This window comes from Zea mays, chromosome 3 (genome assembly GCF_902167145.1).
Source record: "Zea mays cultivar B73 chromosome 3, Zm-B73-REFERENCE-NAM-5.0, whole genome shotgun sequence".
NCBI lineage: Eukaryota > Viridiplantae > Streptophyta > Magnoliopsida > Poales > Poaceae > Zea > Zea mays.
The window spans coordinates 70,343,306-70,365,250 of NC_050098.1; positions in this window are offsets into that span (position 1 = coordinate 70,343,306).

The following is a 21,945-nucleotide window of genomic DNA, read 5'->3' on the forward strand; positions in this document are numbered from 1 at the left end:
GAATGGCGCGTGGCCCCCACACATGGCGGTTTGCTCGTGCCCCACGTGCGTGGGGTGCCCTGTTGGCTCCGCCCATGTTAAGAATATCCTCCAGTGGCGGCCCTGAGGCGACGTGCGAGCGTGTGCAGCGGTTCGCCTCTCCTGCATATGGAGGCCAGCGCTCCTGCCACGTGACTTGTGGGTCCGAGCCCCTCTGTCAGTGACTGAGTTGTTCGGGCGCTAGGTGTGCGTCAGGCGGATTTTTCCAGGGTGCGCGGGGAGCCTTCCCATGAAAAAGGGGTTTTTCCTCGCGCAGTGGTTTTGCTTTTGCCCTTTCCCCAACTGCTCTGCCCTTTCGCCTCCAAGCCTTCCACGCCTCTCCGCGTTCCTGCTCCCTAGTTTTTCGCCGCCGTGGTCGCCATGGCCATGGTGGTTCGCCCTGATCATTACCAGACCGAGGAGGCGCTCAACTCGGTGTGTTGCCTGCTCTGATGGGGCTCGCTTGCGTTTGCCGGAAGGATCCGGGCCGGCACTACTCCCCTCGGCGATCTTGCCGCCGGGGAGTTTGTGCTCTTCGTTTCCTATCTCTTCTACGGGTTGGCGCTGCCAAATTCGCCGTTCTTCCAGCTGCTGCTGGAGGAGTTCGGAATTCAACTCTAGCACCTCACACCCCACTCCATCCTCCAGGTGGCCATCTTTGTCCATTTCTGTGAGATGTTCGTGGGAGTGGCGGCTTGCACTTCCCTTTTTCGCCAGTTTTTTGTGCTGGTGAGGTCTGGGAAGGGCAAAGATCACCTCGGGGCCTACTACCAGTCAAGGACAGATCCGACAGTGACCTACATCGCTTCCCTTGGTGGTGCGAGGTGGGAGAACTAGCGAAATGACTGGGTGATCGCCAGTGCTGAGGTCAGCGATCGCCTTGCCCTCCCGAGTGGCGGGCCCAGACTCGAGCGGAAGCAATGGAGGGTAAAACCATGCCTTGTGCCAGAGTTCAAGCCCTTCCTGGACAGGATTAGGGAACTGGCAGTTGGTGGCCTGACCTCGATGCACGTACTCGGGGATTTCCTGAAGCGTCGAGTCATGCCGCTGCAGGGGAGGCCACGCCTGTGTTGCTGGTTTACCGGCGTCAGCGACATTGGTAGGATCCAGCGCGGGCCTGGGACTGATCTGACCTGGGAGCAGTTGGAAATTTTGGTGAGGGGGATCACTAGTGAGGCTTTTATCCCCGAATCCTTGATACCTCCCTAGGGCATTTCGCCGCTTTGCGACAACCCAGGGTTGCGGTCAGCGGTGCTGGCCCGACTGCCGACCCTTGATGAGAGTGGTGTGGCGGTCCACCAGATCGGCGGCCGGGACCCCCACCGGGGGATCCACTTTCCTGGTGCACCGGTCGGAGGCTCCCAGTCAGCTGACGTGACCCCCAAGGCTTCTCCTGCGGTCCCCAATTCCTCGGACAAGGGTAAGGGGCCCGCAAGCAGCTCCTCCACTCCGGACGCCGCCAGGAGGTCGGAGGAAGTAAGGCGACACCGGCTGCGTCGCGCTGATGGGTCCTTTGTTTCGGATTTACCCCGAGATTCGGACTCCCCCCAAAAGCATCAGAAGATAGCTGGTGGGACTAAGGAGGCAGAACCTAGGGTCCAGGATGAGCAGAGGGGTGTGAGCCCTCCGCCGCCACCACCTTTGGCTCCAACACCACCATCACCGCCGCTTGTGTCAGACCGACCACCGTCACCACAGGGGCAGCGGCAGCAACAGCAGTAGGGGTGGCAACAGCAGCAGCAACGGCAACGGGCACCCCGCTTACAAGGTCACTGGAAGGTTCACGGTCCCATGTAAGCTTAGGCTCTTCCAATGCTTGCTCGAGCGTAGCTTTTATGTCGGCATGTCTTGATCTGACCTTTGCTTGTCAGGGCCTCCTCTTCTTCGGCATCCGTGGACGCTCCTTCCCCGCCGGCCACCATGCCCGCCGGTGGGTCTGGCTCCCAACAGCATACATCTGTTGGGAACGTCGCTGGCGATCCGTCAGCGGCTACCACAGCCTCATCGGCGTCGACGCGAGGCCCACCATCGGCAGCGGCCAAAGAGGTTCCAGTTGCGTTTGCCCCCACCGTGCAGGATGACGCTGGTGCTGAGGTGGCACCGCGGACCCCCAGGATCCGCCTATCACCGTCGAGGCAATGCCTTCGGATTCCCAAGTTCCAGGTGGGGGTCCAGAAGTGGCAGCGTTGCCAACAGCCGTTGCAGACCCAATGGCGGCGATACCATCGGATGCACCGTCATTGGTAGGCGTGGAGGATGTGTCCAGCTCTGTCCCTCCGCCAACTCCGGAAGGTCCGGAGATTATTCTTGGGTGACCGCTCCGGTCTGGCGTCGAACCTGGAGCAACGCTGACTCCTCTCCCTCAGGTGTTGGCTCGCACTCACCAGGCCCTCCAGGAAACCGAGGCGACTATCTGGCGGGAGTGGGAGGCGCTCGAGATCGAGCACCAGCGCCTCGGCGACTAGTGCACCCAACTGGAGAAGCGTACTAATGCGGCGTCCTGCCAATTTGCCTCAGAGCGGGCCGAGCTTGAGCAGGAGCGTGAGGACTTCAAGGAGGACATCCGGAAGGTGTCTGACCGAGAGGAGGAGGTGACCCGGAAGGAGAGAAGCTTGGTCAAGAAGAAGGAACACTTAGACCAAAAGGAGGAGGCTGTTACAGCGCTCCATGATAAGCTGAAAGCTTATAACACAGTACTGGAGAAACAGCGGGTCAAGCAGGCCGCGGCAGAGGTGAAGCTGCAGAAGCTGCAGCAGGAACTTGCCGACAAAGCCAGCGACATTGCTCGCATCGAGGAGAGCCTCAAGGCGAGGGAAGCTTCCTTGGCGAAACGGGAAACTGACCTCACCTGGCAGGAGGAGGACATCGCCTTCAGGGAGGAGATGTGGGCAAGGCGGAACAAGCTGCTGGATGAGCTTGAGCTCGAGGCAGAGGAAAAAGGGAAGCGTTTGGAGGGGAAAGAGCGGGCACTAAAGGAGCAGGTCCGCTAGTTCCGGGCAGCGCAAGCTGTACAGGCGACGCAGATGGCCTCGGGCCCCCAGGCGGTGGAGGTGATGAGGAAAACGCTTGATGACCTCCGGGCTGAGCAACGCGCTGGGGCCCAGCGCATCACCGCCTGGGCCGATGAGGCAAGCACGACGCTAGTGCCATTGGGGATGAGTCCCATCCCGGCATTGGTGCGGCCGGCGTCCATCTCCGATGTGCTCCCGATACTGGATTCTGCCGCCGACCGCCTCCGATGTCTGGATCAGATTCTTGGCGCCCGTTTGGAGGCCGAGGGTAGCAGACTCTGCCGGTCGGTAATCGAGTACCTCTTGACATGCTTCCGGAGCCACGACCCGGCTGTCTCCTTGGGGCCAGTCATTGCAGGTCCGATGGACGACACTGAAGATTCTGCCCAGGAGGGCGTACAGGATGCTGTGGACGCGGTGGTCGGGCGCTTCCAGCGAGATCCTGCTGACGATGAGTAGCCAGGTCTGCGTGGAGAAAAACAAGGGTTCCGCTGGGGAGCGGGTTGCAATATGTCTTTGGTTTTGTAAGATACTCTTTAGGTACTACTTATCAGTGACATTACAACTTATCTGCATGCCACTTTTCCTTTGTTGTGTGCATTTTACCAACTCCTCCCCTGGTACTTGGCCCCCCTGGGATATGGCCTCGACGTGTTGGGACCGGATGCCAGGATTCTTAAGGAGGGACTGGTGTCATGACCCCCAAGGGAAACCCCAACTGGGACCCTACCTGCACACAGTCTAGGCTAGGTATTTTTAGCAGCACACCCATATGGTCTGCTGGCTGGTATACCAGCCAGGGAGGGAGACCGCATGGGTGGTAAGATAGTAATAATGGTTGCAAATATAGGAATAAAACCAACATAAAAACAGTTCTGTGGGTCGAACACCTTCCTTATAACTGGATATACACGAGTGTAGGCCAACAGACTGGGTTTATTAAGGGCGGACCTCTCCGGGCTAGCCCATATAAATGCGTTTCTTAGTTAAAGGGAAAGAGACCGAACCCTCAATTCTGTTTTTATGGGAAAAACTTACGGAGATGCTCTATATTCCAGGGGTTGGGAAGAGGTACTCCGTTATCTGTGGCAAGGCGGACGCACCTAGGGCGAGATATTTCTGTCACCTTGAAGGGTCCTTCCCAGCTGGGAGAGAGCTTGTGAAGCCCTTCTCGGTTCAGAATTCGCCTTAGAACCAGGTCCCCGACTTCAAACTTCCTACTATGCATGAACTGTTGGTGGTAGCGCCTGAGCGCCTGGTTGTACCGTGCATTTCAGACTGCTGCTCGCCACCTGTGCTCGTCGATGAAGTCCACATCCTCGCGTCATAGCTGTTCCTGCGCAGACTCATCAAATGACTGGGCCCGTGGGGAGCCCATAATGATTTCTGGGGAAGGCAGGCTTCGGCCCCGTAGACCAGGAAGAATGGTGTCTCCCCGGTGGCTCGGCTGTGTGTGGTTCGGTTCCCCATAGCACGGAGGGCAGCTCATTGACCCAATTTGCGCCATGCTTCTTTAAGCAGTCATAGGTACGCGTCTTGAGTCCCCTGAGGATATCTGCATTTGCTCTCTCCACCTGTCCATTGCTCCTAGGATGGGCCACCGATGCAAAGCAGAGCCGGGTGCCGATGCCTTCGCAGTACTCCTGGAAGACCCGGCTTGTAAACTGGGTCCTGTTGTCTGTAATGATACGACTTGGGACCCCGAATCTGCAGACGATCGACTTGAGGAAAGTGACGGCAGTGCTCTGGGTGATGCTGACCACAGGGGTGGCTTCCGGCCATTTGGTGAACTTGTCAATGGCGACAAAGAGGTACTGGTACCCGCCGACAGCCCTGGGAAATGGTCCCAAGATATCCACCCCCAAACGGCGAATGGCCAGGAGGGCGGAATCATTTGCAGAGCCTGAGCTGGTGTGTGTATCTGCTTTGCGTGGTACTGGCACGCTTCGCAGGACTTTACAAGCTCAGCCACATCCTGGAGGGCAGTTAGCCAATAAAACCATGCCGGAAGGCTTACCGACCAGCGTGCGGGATGAAGAATGACTTCTACACTCCCCTCCATGGATCTCCGTGAGTAACTCACGGCCCTCTTCCTGGGTGATGCATCGCATGAGAATGTCGTTGGCGCCACGACGGTAGAGACCCCCTTCTACCATCGTGTATCACTTAGCCAACCGCACTATGCGCTCGACGGAGACATGGTCTTCAGGAAGGATGTTTTCCTTCAGGTAGTCCCGGATCTCGGAGATCCATGCATCAGTACCGCTCTGAGTTGTCGACTGTGGCGCTAAAGGGTCAGCGGAGTCCCCAGAGCGCACACAGCCTTTGGTGGGTTCTGGGATGCCACCGGGACCGCCGGCTTCGAGGTGCCGGTCTCGCCCCCTTCACCCAGTCCGGCCGGCTGGGCGACGAGCCTCAGCAGCCATCTTTCAAAGACGCCCTCGGGCACGGGTGCCCGTGTTGATGCCCTTTAGGAGAGGTCATCTACCGCTGAGTTGTCGGCTCGAGGAACATGTTGTAGTTCCAGGGCCATGAAGTCTTTCTCCAGCTTCCTCACATGGAGGAGGTAGGCTGCGAGTCTAGGCTCGTTGCAGCTACATTCTCCGTGGACCTGCTTGATGATGAGCTGAGAGTCCGCCTTTACGAGGAGTTGGCGGACCCCCAGGGATAGGGCCGCGGATAGACCGAAGATCAGCGCCTCATACTCCGCCATATTGTTGGTGGCCTTGAATTCAAGACGCACCACATACTGCAGCTAGTTTCAGCCTAGGTCAGTGAGGACCACCCCTGCGCCAGCACTTTGTTGGCGGGCGGACCCATCGAAGGAAAGCGTCCAGTGGGGTTCGGTGAAGATCGGACCCCTGTGCTCCTCAAGTGTGGGGTCCGGTTCGGGGTCCGGCCCCCCACGGACGCACGGGGGTGGAGTCCACTCTACGATGTAGTCGGCCAGGACCTGACTTTTGATGGCGTTGTGACACCCTAGTGTCACCTAGGGTTTCTCTCAAGTGCTAACCCAAGAACCATCATTTTATGTGAACCAAATGGAGCATGAGCATCAAATTGGCTTAAGAATAAAGGATCCACTAAACTTATACTTAAAAGTATCATGTTCAAAACAAATGGGTTTTCAAAAGGGCAAAATGTTGCAACCCCAATAAAAACCCTAATTGAGCCCTATAAACAAAATTCAAGAGAAAGGGCAAAAGGGTTTGAAAAATATAGAATCTTGGCTTGGGCCAATTATAAACATTAAAGTATACTAAATAAGCAACAACAAAGATTATGGAAGCTTGGCCAAAACAATTAAAATGAAACTCTAAACAAGCTTCTCAAGTGGGATTTCAATAGGGAATTCTGAAATTCAGAACTCTGAATTTTAGACCTTGAGCCAAAGATCAAGCGTGTTCACCTTGATCCCTAGCTCAAATCCTAATGGCCCCATTGACAAAAACGTGCATAACTAACCTCTCTGTCTTGTGCCAGAAGATGACATAGGGACGCGTGCCTTGGACACGTCAAACAAGAGATCTTCCCCCTGTGTGCGACAGTGAGACAAACCAGATTTCTCCCCTCTATATCTCTTAATCCAGTCAGCCAAACCTGCTAGCCTCCACACACAAACGACAAAGGAACCTGAGAGGAAGAGATCTCTCAACGGGATCATGGCCATAATCTCAAAGATTTGGGGCCATTCCGCGCTTGAACTCGACCCCTCTCTGCGCTGCTGAAAGGGAAATGTGCCCTTGGGCCATTTCTAAAGTATTTTGGTAATTTAGTGTCCAACACAAGTGCCTAAGTGTAAAATGGTGGACAAAGTACAAATCAAGGATAAAGGTATGTTTCTCAGACTTAGTACATTGTTTTAGAGACTAATGTATTGTGTCTAAGTGCTGGAAACAGGAAAAATCGAATTGGAAATGAGATGGCCTTGTTCAGCCAAACTCTGCTCAGTCTGGGAGCACCGGACTGTCCGGTGGTGCACCGGACAGTGTCCGGTGCGCCAGGCTGGATCGATCGAACTGGCCACTCTCGGGAATTCACCGGCGACGTTCGGCTATAATTCACCGGACTGTCCGGTGTGCACCGGACTGTCCGGTGTGCACCGGACTGTCCGGTGAGCCAACGGTCGGCCGGGCCAACGGTCGGCCGCGCGATCTGCGCGGGACACGTGGCTGGGCCAACGGCTAGAAGGGGGCACCGGACTGTCCGGTGTGCACCGGACATGTCCGGTGCGCCAACGGCTCTCTGGCTGGCAACGGTCGGCTGCGCCAGTTAAGGAAAGAAATCGGGCACCGGACAATGTTCAGTGTGCACCAGACTGTCCGGTGCGCCAGACGACAGAAGGCAAGAATTGCCTTCCCAGATTGCTCTCAACGGCTCCTAGCTGCCTTGGGGCTATAAAAGGGACCCCTAGGCGCATGGAGGCAAATACCAAGCATACTCAAAGCAATCCTAAGCACCGAGACTTCGATTCCACGCATTTGGTTCTTTGTGATAGCATCTAGAGCTCTAGTTGAGTTGTAAACTCATTGGGTTGTGTTGCGAGCTCTTGTTGCGACTTGCGTGCGTGTTATTGCTCTGATTTTTGAGTCTTGTGTGCGTTGCTCATCCCTCCCTTACTCCGTGTTTCTTTGTGATCATCTAAGTGTAAGGGCGAGAGGCTCCAAAGTGTGGAGATTCCTCGCAAACGGGATATAGTAAAGCAAGCAAAACACCGTGGTATTCAAGTGGGTCTTTGGACCACTTGAGAGGGGTTGATTGCAACCCTCGTCCATTGGGACGCCACAACGTGGAGTAGGCAAGTGTTGGTCTTGGCCGAACCACGGGATAAACCACTGTGTCATCTCTGTGATTGATATCTTTGTGGTTACTGTGTTTTGTTGAGACTTCTCTCTAGCCACTTGGTGATTATTGTGCTAACACTTAACCAAGTTTTGTGGCTTAAGTTTTAAGTTTTACAGGATCACCTATTCACCCCCCCTCTAGGTGCTCTCAGCTGCCTCGTGCTCGACGCTGTGCAAGACGCCAGAGCGCGCACTGGCATTCGCCGCGCACGCCCCGAGCGCTTGTCAGAGCCCCGCTCTCGGTCGTGCTCGCCCGCGCCTATAAAGCCTCCTCGGGCACGCCTCACTTCACCCCGTGCTCACCATCGCCGGCCAGACGCCCCTCCTTAGCTCCGGCGAGCTCTTTTCCGCCCGCCATTGCCGCCAGAGCCTCGGCCACCGTGGCCAGCCCACTACAGTCACTCCCAAGCCGCGCCAGCCGCTCGGTTAGCTTCACCATTAGCTTGTGAAGCTTTCCAAGCCCTCGGACCTGGCAGAACCTCACCGGAAGGCGAAGATCGACCTCACCGGACTTCGGCTGCCTGGCTGCGCGCGTAGACTGGGCACTCCGGTGAGCCATTCTTCAATTCCTCACGCACACACCTTCCTTGTTCCCTGGTGAAGCTCTCTGACCCGTTCAATCGGTCAATTGTGCCCTGGATAGGCCGGACTCCTCACCGCCGACGAGCTCCCCCGCCTATGCACGCGGACCGGCCGACTCCGACCATCCCCGACGGCGACCCGCACATCGCCGTGACCCTCAGAACCTCCCCTACACCCTCGTCCACCTCACCGGAGCAGTCTCGCCGCCGGTAAGCCCCTCCGCCCTTTCTTCCGCCGCGAGTACTATTTAAATTGGAGGAAGGACCTCGGGTTAGGATTAGAAGAACCTAGGGGTTTTCTGAACTGTCAGAGACTCATTTGAATAGTAGCCCGGGGACTAGTCTGTAAGGAAAACTTAAAACACGCGCCAGGGACCCCGTTGCAAAGTAGTTTTCCATTTAATCATTTCTGTTTAATCTTTTAAAGAACAGATAACTTAGAAAATTCATAACTTGATGAATACTTAACCAAAAATTGTCAAACCAACTTTGCTAAATTCTAAATATTATGAACTATCAATTAAAAATACCGAACCCTATGTTTTTTGTTCTAACTTTTAGAGTTTAAAATTAAATACAGAAACTGACCAAACCTTGTTTAATTAAGGAAAATTAGCTATGCTTCTGTGCTGAACATAAGAAAATTTGTAGATGTTCAAACCCCATTTAAACACTGTTTAAAAATAGTGAGAACCCCAGTATTGAAAAATTTAGTGTAGATATCCATTAAAAGCCATTTCTGCCCAAACCTTAGGAAAATCAGAAAGGCCTTAGAAATTAATGACCAGTGGATGAAATTATTTTTCCTAGTTTGCTTAAGTAACAAAGAACTTAGGAAAAATAAAGGAACCTCTAGTCCTGATCAGATTCAAAGTGAAATGTTTTATTAAACATTATCCCAACTAGAAATCAATTATTAGAATTACAAAACCAGACCCAAAATTGATAATAAAAATCCAGTGGACTTGTAACCACCAAAACCCCACTGCACAAATAATGAACACCCAAGCCCATCCTTTTTAGTAAGGTAAATAAATATAATATGATAATGAGTCATATTCCAAATAAATCATGAGTAACCCAAAATAATGCTATAATGGGCAAATAAAATTTTGCTAGATCAATAATGAGATAGGCCACCAGAGAAAAATACAAACCCATTGGAAAGATGCAAAATAATACCTATTGCCAATATTTTATAAGAAAGGCCATTTAATCCAATTAATGCATACCACCCCTTCCCTTAAGCAAAAAGATGCCAAACTTCAGAATGATTGCTCTTGCGCAAAGAAGCTAGGAAAAATCAGAAATTTGTTGTTTGATATTTTTCAAATATAGTGGTAGTAGAAAGCACCCCTTTGACTAGAAACTTTAGAAAATCCTAGTAAAATAACTAATGAGTATTAATGGCTAGAAAGTTTTACCAAGTCATGTTATAGCATCTAAATGCCAGCAAAAATAAGTCCTAGAGCATTACCTACTATTGAATGATAGTTGTAGTTCAAATCACCGCTTCTGCCCTAAAATTTGGCAATTTTGTCCAGAGAAAACTATTCACTTCTAGAACCTTAAATTTTGAGACAGAGAATCATTTTCCAGTAATAAGCCACTGTAATTTTTACAGAATTTTTGGAAATTTATTAAGGTGACTTGTAGTTCAAACCCACCCTAAAACCCTAAAGAAGATCAAGGGAAAAAGAGGAAAGATAAACCTCACTCCAATAAGTTCAACTTGAATTCTTGGCAATTCTCACTAAAGACCTTAAAAAGAATTCAGTGGAACCCCAAAAATAAACCTACCACTTAACTTAGCTAAGTTTGATCCAAATTACCAAGTATACCACCAAAAATCTCGTATAAGCAAGATTTAGCTCTATCTAACTCAAGTAGATCATACACCATCAAAAGTTTAAATTACTAAAGCACATATCATATCATGCATATATCTTACGCGTTGCATTCATTAGATTGTAATCTCGCCGACGGAGAGTACGTGCTCATCCACGAGCAAGGAACTGTCCAAGAGGAGGACCAGGAGCAAGCTCCCGAGGCTGCTATCGAGGATCTCCCCGCAGCCCCAGCTATTGAAGGCAAGCCCCGGTTTATATGCATAACCGTATTATTATATGCTACTTTACTACACTTAATGCTTGTAGGATTGTAATGTGCACTTAACTGTAGGAGTTGCTCGAAACCTCTAGTTGCATGAACTTAGGATTCCTTTTTGAGATGAATACTAGTATGCTAGGTCGAGTAGCTGCTTTGCTAATCAGGATCTCGGTAGAAGTCGAGTGATTTTTCTAGCACTTGCGCGAGGTCAGGAATTGATTGTATTCATCTTGATAACGGGATCTATGTTAGTCTATGGACTTGGATCCAGGGAGGATGCCTTGACCATGAGACGGGAAAAAGGAATTAAGGATTAATGTGTGGATACCTGAGTCAAGCTTTTGAACGTACTAAGCACATGTCGAGAAATATGGTAACCGGTAAACCTAGTACCTGAGTTAAGCCGGGCGCAGACTTTATCCCTCACGCGACCTGAGACTGGGTCTCCCATGCTAGCTATGATGGGTACAAGTGCGGTCACTGCACGGCGGCAGCCAGGGTCAGTGGAGCATTGTATGCCAAGGCGGTGAGGCCTGGACGCGAACGGGGAATCGATGGGGACGGTTGACATGTGTGGGGACGGAGTGCCCTGACATGCCGTATGTTTAGGTTTACCTTGCAAGGATAAAACTTGATTCGAATCGTCTGCTTCTCACAGCTAATGAGACTGCTTGACCCCTTGTACTACATCGAGTAAGAAGTGAAATGAGGTTACATGAGACAATTTGTTGATTGAACTAAATGCTTGTTACCATGTATGCGTAGAAGGAGCAAACATAGCTAAAATAATAATACTAGAATTTGAAAAGCTAAGAATTGATTTTAGAAACAGCTAATGCTTTTGGCAAACCAAACCCCTCAGCCAAACAACTGCATAGTCTAGAGGTAGAGGAGTAGATTCCTCACACCGGGTAAGTCTAGCTGAGTATTAGTATACTCAGCCTTCCTTGTGGCATAATTTTTGCAGGTATGATTCAGGATATGGTTGATGGTGTGACTTGGCCTACCACCCTACCACCGGGTTGGATGGTCGAGTGGGATGTTGCTCCGGCAGGAGAGGAGCACGAGGAGTAGTGGGCTAGGCCTTGCCCATTTCCTCGATACCGACGACATCGATTATCCGCTGCATTTTATTTCGTGAACTCTTATTTGCTACTCGAAAAACTCCGATCTATGTAATAATTCAGTACTTAATCTGAGGTCTCCTGTTTTATTGTATTTCTTCTGTGACTCACCTTCGAGTGAGATTGTGGAATTTGATCCTGGTTAAGTGGCTCTATCAGACTAGATCTGAGGGACTGACGGGTTATTCCGATTTAAGTGTGTTGTGGCCCCTGGGGCGTGACTTAGGCACTTAAGCTGGAATAATTCGGGTGGTTCCGCCACAGCTTGTATCGGAGCAAATTCCACCGCAGAGAAGGACAATAAACCATGAATACCATTTTCAAAATTTAAAAGTTGCCTAGAAACTGCTACGAATCTTCAGGACTAGACCGCTAGACCTAGGACCAAAGGCCTTAGGCATAGAGGGAGAAATAGGTGGCTAATTAAGTAGGCCCCATGGGCCAGTACTTAGACTTTTCAAGGATGCCCTAAGAGCACCCTATTATTTGGAGAGGAGACGTTACTTCCAGCATGCACGCATTATAAACACAAAAGGGAATTAAAACTTGAGCTAACCCACTTCCTTTAAAAACCATCCGGGCTATTTTAATTTTTTTTCCTTCCACCATAATCCTTACCTTTGATACCCTTCCGCAGATGAATTCACCCACCCCCTCCAGTGGAGGAGACACTCGTTTCAGTTCTGACTTCCTTTCTCACGATGGCTTCCCTTCCATCTTGTGGGAAGTGCTTAACTCTGTCGGTTACCCTACGCCCCCTTTGTACACGGTGCAGCTGTATGAGGAGCATCGGGTACCTCGTTGTTGGGTCTGGCTGACTTTGGAGGCTCATCCCCTTCAGCCGGGTTGGCGTTCTCTTGATTCCGAGACATTTGGATTCAGGACGGACGACACCACTGAAGCGGCAGCCATGAAGACTCTGACGACTTTCTGTGGCTACCATCCCCTGGAAATGGTGATACACCCCTTGGGACTCTTCCCTACTGAGAAGAAATATGACCCCATGTGGTGTAACCGTGTGAGCCATGTGAAGGATGTGTGGGCAATGTATCCTGACTTGGTTGGGAGGGTCACTGTTCAGTGCATGAGTGCGCTGTACCGCCTTCAGGCCCTTCAGAGCGACGCTATGACACACCTTGCTAACATCGCTCAAACCACCAAGCTCACTCTCGACAATCGAGAAGATTTTGTGGTCGATTTATCCTCTGAGTTGGTGGAGAAGGATCTGCAGGTGGAAAGGCTGAGCCAGCGCATTACCACCTTGAAGCAGCAGGTGGAGATCCAAGACAACACTATTGATGTCTTGGAGAACCAGCTCCACGATGTGCAGAGGGAACTCGAAGAAGCGAATGACCACCTGGACATGCACCACTTGGAGATGGAGGCCAATGAAGCCGGAAGCGAGGGAGAAGAGGCTCCCGAGGAGCTAGGACCAGCCCCTGGTGCCAATGGGACCACCTCCGCGATGCCTCCCTCACCCGTATCCAGTGTTGCTTCCACCGCTCAAGGTTGATCAGTCACTTCAACGTTTTTAGGCAGATAGAAACCTATGCGAGCTTAATTAATGTCAGATTTTGGACTAGGCTTACAGGTACTTTCCCCTGGTTGATGTAACCCTGTGAACTTTCGAAATCTATGGGATGCTTGTAACCATGTTATCTTCATTTCGAACCTAATATTATGATTATGGCATTTTCCTTCCATATGAGATAATATCTTGTCGTTCGAAATTGTGAGTTGGGATAACAATGGCAACAATCTCTTTTTTCAGATGGCAGCTAGGCAGCATCGCGGGCATAACGAGCAGGTTCCCCTGCCACCTCCTCCATCTCCCACAGTGCAGGAGCTGATGGCCCAGCAGAATGAGATTCTGCGATAGCTCTTGCAGCGCCAGCCCCACCCTCAGCAGCATGGTGGAGGCCAGCATCAGCGACCTCCAGCAGCGGCAACCTACCAGGAGTTCCTGAGCACGCAGCCACCCTTGTTCACCAAGGTAGAGGATCCGTTGGATGCCGACGTGTGGCTCCGCGTCGTTGAGTCCAAGTTTCCCCTCCTCACGGGAGACTGCCCTAATGAAGCCAAGGCTCGCTTCGCCGCACAGCAGCTTCGCGGCCCTGCTCGGACTTGGTGGGACCACTTCCGTGCTATGCTCCCCGCTGATCGTGAAGTGTCTTGGGAGGAATTCAAGACTACTTTCAGAGGCACCACATCCCAGCGGGCATTCTTGATCGCAAGCTGAATGAGTTTCTGGCACTCAATCAAGGGACCCGCACGATACTGCAGTATGCGCAGGCCTTCAACGACCTATGCCAGTATGCATGTTACCATGCTGATTCTGATGAGAAGAAGAGAGACCGCTTCCGCAGGGGTCTTAACACCAAGCTGCGGGAACGACTCAACACTGTCCGGGCTGATAGCTTCAATGAGTTGGTCAACCTGGCCATCTCCCAGGAGGACTGTATTGTTGCCCACTGGGCAGAGAAGAAGAGAGAGGCACCAATGGCAGCACCATCCGCTCAGGCCCAGAGGTTCAGGATTGTTTCTCACAATCAGAGCAGGGGTTTCCAGCAGCAGGCAGGCAGATGGGTGATCAGGCCACCTCAGCAGCAGCAGCCGGCACCCAACCGCTTTCCAGCTCCCGCTCCAAGGAACAATCAGCCTCCGCAGCAGCAGCAGTTCCGCCAGGGCAATGGGAACAAATGTTTCACTTGTGGCAATGTGGGCCACTATGCCAAGAATTGTCCCAGGAACCAGCAAAGGCAGATGTCAGCACCAAGTCAAGACAAGGGAAGAAAGCAGAAGGTACAAGTCAGGCAAGGGAAGCTCAACTTCACTACTCTGGAGGAAGTACCTGAGGGAGCTCCTATCATGACCAGTATCTTCTCATTTTATAATCAACCTGCTTTAATTCTGTTTGATTCTGGTGCATCTCATAGTTTCATTAGCCAAAAGTTCAGTGCTAAATGTGAACTGCCATTCTCTCACTCAAAAGGGTCATTTATGATAGTCACACCTGGGGGTAAAATTTCAACTAATCAATTAAACCAAAGTGTGCCTATTCAACTGGGAAGCCACATTATCAAAACCACCCTTCTTGTTTTGGGTTTGGAAAATGTGGACATTATTCTGGGAGTTAATTGGGTGACCCTGCACCAAGTTGTGCTTGATGTAGCCAGCCGTATTGTGGAAATCAATTCTCCGTTCTGTGGGAACTTCACCCTAATTCTGCCTAGTCAGGGTTCTACTCAGTCATGTGCTTTCTCTATGACGGAGTTACCTCTGAAGAAGATCCCAGTGGTCTGTGAGTATGCAGATGTCTTTCCTGATGAATTGCCAGGAATGCCACCCGACCGGGATATTGAATTTGCCATCGAGTTACAACCGGGAACGACACCAATTTCCAAGAGGCCCTACCGATTGCCACCCGCTGAGTTGGCAGAATTGAAGAAGCAATTGCAGGAGTTGCTGGATAAGGGATTTATTCGCCCAAGTACTTCGCCTTAGGGATGTCCAGCACTGTTTGTGAAGAAGAAGGATGAAAGCTTGAGGCTATGTATAGATTACCACCCTCTTAATGCGGTAACTATCAAGAACAAGTATCCTTTGCCTCGTATTGATGTCCTTTTTGACCAGTTGGTCGGGGCCAAGGTGTTTTCCAAAATAGACCTTCGCTCCGGCTACCATCAGATCAAGATACGAGCAAGCGATATTCCGAAGACGACATTCTCAACCAGATATGGGCTATATGAATTCTTGGTGATGTCTTTCGGGCTGACTAATGCACCAGCATATTTCATGTATCTGATGAATTCTGTTTTCATGCCTGAATTGGACAAATTTGTAGTGGTGTTCATCGATGATATCTTGGTGTACTCTAAGAACGAAGAAGAACATGCCGGGCATTTGCATGTAGTGCTTCAACGTCTGCGAGAGCACCACCTTTATGCCAAGTTGTCCAAGTGTGATTTTTGGCTAAAGGAAATCAAATTCTTGGGTCACACTATCTCTCAAACAGGAATAGATGTTGATCCTGATAAGGTGCAAGAGGTGATGAACTGGAAGCCACTAATGACTGTCCGTCAGATTTAGAGTTTTCTGGGATTAGCTGGTTATTACCGAAGATTTATTCCGGATTTCTCTCGAATTGCGAAGCCTATAAGTGAGCTGCTGAAGAAAGAAGCCAAGTTTGTTTGGAGTCAGAAGTGTGAAGATGCCTTCCATGCATTAAGGAAGCATCTGACCACAACACCAGTGTTAGCGCAACCCGACAACAACAAGCCTTTTGATGTGTATTGTGATGCCTCTGGCACTGGACTAGGTTGTGTCTTAATGCAAGACAACCGAGTCATTGCTTACGCCTCAAGAGCACTCAGGCCTTATGAGCAAAATTATCCCACTCATGACCTCGAGTTGGCAGCAATGGTTCATGCATTAAAAATGTGGAGGCACTATTTAATGGGAACCCACTGCAACATCTTCACTGATCATAAGAGCCTTAAGTACATCTTTACTCAGGCTGATCTCAACATGAGGCAGAGAAGATGGCTAGAGATGATCAAGGATTATGACCTGGAGGTACATTATCACCCAGGGAAAGCCAATGTGGTAGCAGATGCCTTGAGTCGGAAGTTGCAATGCAATTGTATTCTGATGGATTCTGCATCAACACCTTGTGTGATGAGTTGAGCAAGATGCAAATTGAAGTGATTCCTTCTGGTGCTTTGTCTCACATTTCTGTCGAGCCAGCTTTGCAAGACCAGATCATCATGGCCTAGCTTAGTGACAAGGGAGAATCTCCATCAGAAGGTTGAAAAGTATAAATGTTTCTGCCAAGATGAAAAGGGTGTATTATGGTTCAAAAGCAGATTGGTGATTCCTAAAAACAAGGACCTCAAGAAGAAAATCTTGGACGAGGCTCATCTCTCCAAATTCTCTATGCATCCGGGAAGCACCAAAATGTACCATGATCTGAAGCCTTTGTATTGGTGGACCAGAATGAAGAGGGAGATAGCCCAGTATGTATCGGAATGTGACACCTGTTAGAGGATAAAGGCAAGCCACTTGAAATCAGCTGGAGCTTTGCAACCCCTATCTATACCTTCGTGGAAATGGGATGACTTCAGCATGGATTTCATCGTGGGTCTGCCCAACACCTCTCGTCATCATAATTCGATTTGGGTTATTGTGGACCGACTGACGAAAGTGGCACATTTTCTCCCTGTGCACACCACTGATAAGGCTCAAAAGTATGCAGAGTTGTACATTGACCGGATCATGTGTTTGGACGGATTACTTCAAACCATTGTTTCTGACCGAGGAGCCCAATTTGTTGCCAGATTTTGGGAACAACTGCAGGAGTCTTTGGGAACCAAGCTAATCAGAAGTTCAGCTTACCACCCACAGACTGATGGTCAGACTGAAAGGGTAAACCAAATTCTAGAGGATATGCTGAGAGCTTGTGCAATCGATTGTGGCAAGAACTAGGATAAGCACCTCTCCTTGGCAGAGTTTGCTTATAACAACAGTTATCAATCCAGCCTAAAGATGGCACCTTTTGAAGCCCTCTATGGAAGAAGGTGTAGGACACCACTCAATTGGTCTCAGCCTGGAGAAAGAGAACTTTTCGGACCTGACTTAGTGACTGAAGCCGAAAGGAAGGTCAAACTAATCAGGAAAAATCTAGAAGCTGCTCAGGCCAGGCAGAAGAGTTACCATGATAGAAGAAGGAAACCTCTCCAATTCAAGGTGGGAGATTTTGTGTACCTCAAGGTATCACCCACCAAGGGAGTGCAGAGGTTTGGGATCAAAGGCAAGCTAGCCCCTCGTTACGTTGGACCTTATGAGATCATAGAAGCCTGTGGACCCGTGGCATATAAACTGAAGTTACCTTCAAAAATGTCTGCCATTCACAGTGTGTTCCATGTATCTCAGCTGAAGAAGTGTGTTCGATTGCCGACCGAGATCATAGCAGAGCTAGAGTTGGAGATAGAGCCAGATCTATCGTACCAAGAGTACCCTTCCAAGATTCTGGATTGCAAAGAAAGATCAACTCGGGCTAAATCGATCAAAATGTATAAGGTCCAGTGGAGTAATCACTCAAAGGAAGAAGCTACTTGGGAGACCGAGGAATTCTTGCGATCCAACTTCCCCGATTGCCTACCTAAGGAAACTGGTACGTAATCACACCCAACCCCTCCTCCTGCCCTTCGAATCTAAATTTTAGAAATATAATCTTAAAACAGAATGAAGCAATTATGAAACAAAACTTAATAGGACTTCCTTCTGAAGTTGCAAAGAGAATGACATTCGAAGAGCAGTTTGCCCTAATAATAACAATAAGCACCCACTTCCTATAAGTCTCACCCTTTGCTTCACCCCAGGAGGACTCTGACCCAAATCTCAGGACGAGATTCCTTTAAGGGGGGAAGGCTGTGACACCCCAGTGTCACCTAGGGTTTCTCTCAAGTGCTAACCCAAGAACCATCATTTTATGTGAACCAAATGAAGCATGAGCATCAAATTGGCTTAAGAATAAAGGATCCACTAAACTTATACTTAAAAGTATCATGTTCAAAACAAATGGGTTTTCAAAAGGGCAAAATGTTGCAACCCCAATAAAAACCCTAATTGAGCCCTATAAACAAAATTCAAGAGAAAGGGCAAAAGGGTATGAAAAATATAGAATCTTGGCTTGGGCCAATTATAAATATTAAAGTATACTAAATAAGCAACAACAAAGATTATGGAAGCTTGGCCAAAACAATTTAAATAAAACTCTAAACAAGCTTCTCAAGTGGGATTTCAATAGGGAATTCTGAAATTTAGAACTCTGAATTTCAGACCTTGAGCCAAAGATCAAGCGTGTTCACCTTGATCCCTAGCTCAAATCCTAATGGCCCTATTGACAAAAACGTGCATAACTAACCTCTCTGTCTTGTGCCAGAAGATGGCATCGGGACGTGTGCCTTGGACACGTCAAACCAGAGATCTTCCCCCTGTGTGCGGCAGTGAGACAAACCAGATTTCTCCCCTCTCTATCTCTTAATCCAGTCAGCCAAACCTGCTAGCCTCCACACACAAACGATAAAGGAACCTGAGAGGAAGAGATCTCTCAATGGGATCATGGCCATAATCTCAAAGATTTGGGGCCAATCCGCGCTTGAACTCGACCCCTCTCTACGCTGCCTCGTGCTCGACGCTGTGCCAGACGCCAGAGCGAGCACTGGCATTCGCCGCGCATGCCCCGAGCGCTTGTCAGAGCCCCGCCCTCGACCATGCTCGCCCGCGCCTATAAAGCCTCCTCGGGCGCGCCTCACTTCACCCCTTGCTCACCATCGCCGGCCAGACGCCCCTCCTTAGCTCCAGCGAGCTCCTTTCCGCCCGCCATTGTCGCCAGAGCCTCGGCCACCATGGCCAACCCACTCCAGTCACTCCCAAGCCGCGCCAGCCGCTCGGTTAGCTTCACCATTAGCTTGTGAAGCTTTCCAAGCCCTCGGACCTGGCAGAACCTGACCGGAAGGCGAAGATCGACCTCACCGAACTTCGGCCGCCTGCCTACGCGTGTAGACTGGGCACTCCGGTGAGCCATTGTTCAATTCCTCACGCACACACCTTCCTTGTTCCCTGGTGAAGCTCTCTGACCTGTTCAATCGGTCAATTGTGCCCTGGATAGGCCGGACTCCTCGCCGCCGACGAGATCCCCCGCCTGCGCACGCGGACCGGTCGACTCCGACCATCCCCGACGGCGACCCGCACATCGCCGTGACCCTCAGAACCTCCCCTACACCCTCGGCCACCTCACCGGAGCAGTCTCGCCGCCGGTAAGCCCCTCCGCCCTTTCTTCCGCCGTGGGTACTGTTTAAATTGGGGGAAGGACCTCGGGGTTAGGATTAGAAGAACCCAGGGGGTTTTCTGAACTGTCAGAGACTCATTTGAATAGTAGCCCAAGGACTAGTCTGTAAGGAAAACTTAAAACACCCGCCAGGGACCCCGTTGCAAAGTAGTTTTCCATTTAATCATTTTTGTTTAATCTTTTTAATGAACAGAGAACTTAGAAAATTCATAACTTGATGAATACTTAACCAAAAATTGTCAAACCAATTTTGCTAAATTCTAAATATTATGAACTATCAATTAAAATACTGAACCTTATGCTTTCTGTTCTAATTTTTAGAGTTTAAAATTAAATACAGAAACTGACCAAACCTTGTTTAATTAAGGAAAATTAGCTATGCTTCTGTGCTGAACCTAAGAAAATTTGTAGATGTTCAAACCCCATTTAAACACTGTTTAAACATAGTGAGAACGCAGTATTGAAAAATTTAGTGTAGATATCCATTAAAAGCCATTTCTGCCCAAACTTTAGGAAAATCAGAAAGGCCTTAGAAATTAATGACCAGTGGATGAAATTATTTTTCCGAGTTTGCTTAAGTAACAAAAAACTTAGGAAAAATAAAGGAACCTCTAGTCCAGATCAGATTCAAAGTGAAATGTTTTATTAAGCATTATCCCAACTAAAAATCAATTATTAGAATTACAAAACCAGACCCAAAATTGATAATAAAAATCCAGTGGACTTGTAACCACCAAAACCCCACTGCAAAAATAATGAACACCCAAGCCCATCCTTTTAAGTAAGGTAAATAAATATAATATGATAATGAGTCATATTCCAAATAAATCATGAGTAACCCAAAATAATGCAATAATGGGCAAATAAAATTTTGCTAGATCAATAATAAGATAGGCCACGAGAGAAAAATACAAACCCATTGGAAAGATGCAAAATAATACCTATTACCAATATTTTATAAGAAAGGCCATTTAATCCAATTAATGCATATGACCCCTTCCCTTAAGCAAAAGGATGCCAAACTTCAGAATGATTGCTCTTGCGCAAAGAAGAAGCTAGGAAAAATCAGAAATCTGTTGTTTGATATTTTTCAAATATAGTGGTAGTAGAAAGCACCCCTTTGGGTAGAAACTTTAGAAAATCCTAGTAAAATAACTAATGAGTATTAATGGCTAGAAATTTGTAACAAGTCAAGTTATAGCACCTAAATGCCAGCAAAAATAAGTCCTAGAGAATTACCTACTATTGAATGATAGTTGTAGTTCAAATCACCCCTTCTGCCCTAAAATTTGGCTTCAATGCCCCGGTATGAAACCAGGAAACCCATCAACTTCCCTGCGGAGACACCGAAGATGCATTTCTCTGGATTCAGCTTTGTGCGGGTTGCCCGTAGCTTGCCGAAAACAAAGGCCAGGTCTTCCACTATAGCCAACCTTTCCTTAGTCTTGACCACGATGTCATCGACGTAAATTTCCACCTTGTCCCGGATTAGGTCCCCGAAGGTCTTACTCATGGCCCGAACAAATGTTGGCAAGGTGTTCCTCAGACCGTAGGACATTACAACGTAACAGTATAGTCCAACTACTGTCACAAAAGCGATATGCCTCCTATCCTCCTTAGCCATCCGGTTTTGATGGAAACTAGAGTAGGCATCCAAGAAGGACAAGAGGTCGCACCCCGAGGTAGAGTCCATAATCTGATCTATACACGGCAGTGGATACGGGTCCTTGGGGCATGCCTTATTCAGGCTGGTGTAGTCGATGCACATCCGAAGCTTCCCGTTGGCCTTTGGCACGACAACTGGGTTGGCCAGCCACACGGGGTGATGAACCTCTTCAACAAAGCCAGCATGCAACAGCTTCCGGACCTCCTCACGGATGAAGTCCTATCGTTCCACGGACTGTCTTTGTGGTTTCTGGCTCACCGGCTTGGCGTCCGGGTAAACCTTTAGCTGGTGCTCGATCACCTCCCTGGGGATCCCAGGCATCTGCGATGGCTCCCAAGCGAAGACGTCGGCATTTGCTTGGAGGAAGGTGACGAGCGCGAGTTCCTATTTTTCTCCCAGGTTCCCTGCGATGCGGGTGGTCTGGGAGGGGTTCGTGCCGACCTGGATGGTCTTCGCGGGTCCGCTGTCTGCCCCAGATGGGTGCACCTTTGGTGCCTTGGAGGGCGCCCTGGTACTGGGGCCTCCTCCATCGTCCGGCCGAGGATCTTGGCCGCTAGAGTGTGTAGCTTCTCGATGGCTGCTAGTGCGGCGGTGCGGTCGCCCCGCACGGTGAGGATCCCAGCGGGGGACGGCATCTTGAGGACCAAGTACCCGTAATGGGCAATGGCCATGAACCGGTACAATGCCGGCCTCCCAATGATGGCGTTAAAAGGGAGGTTGACCTCCGCGACGTCGAACTG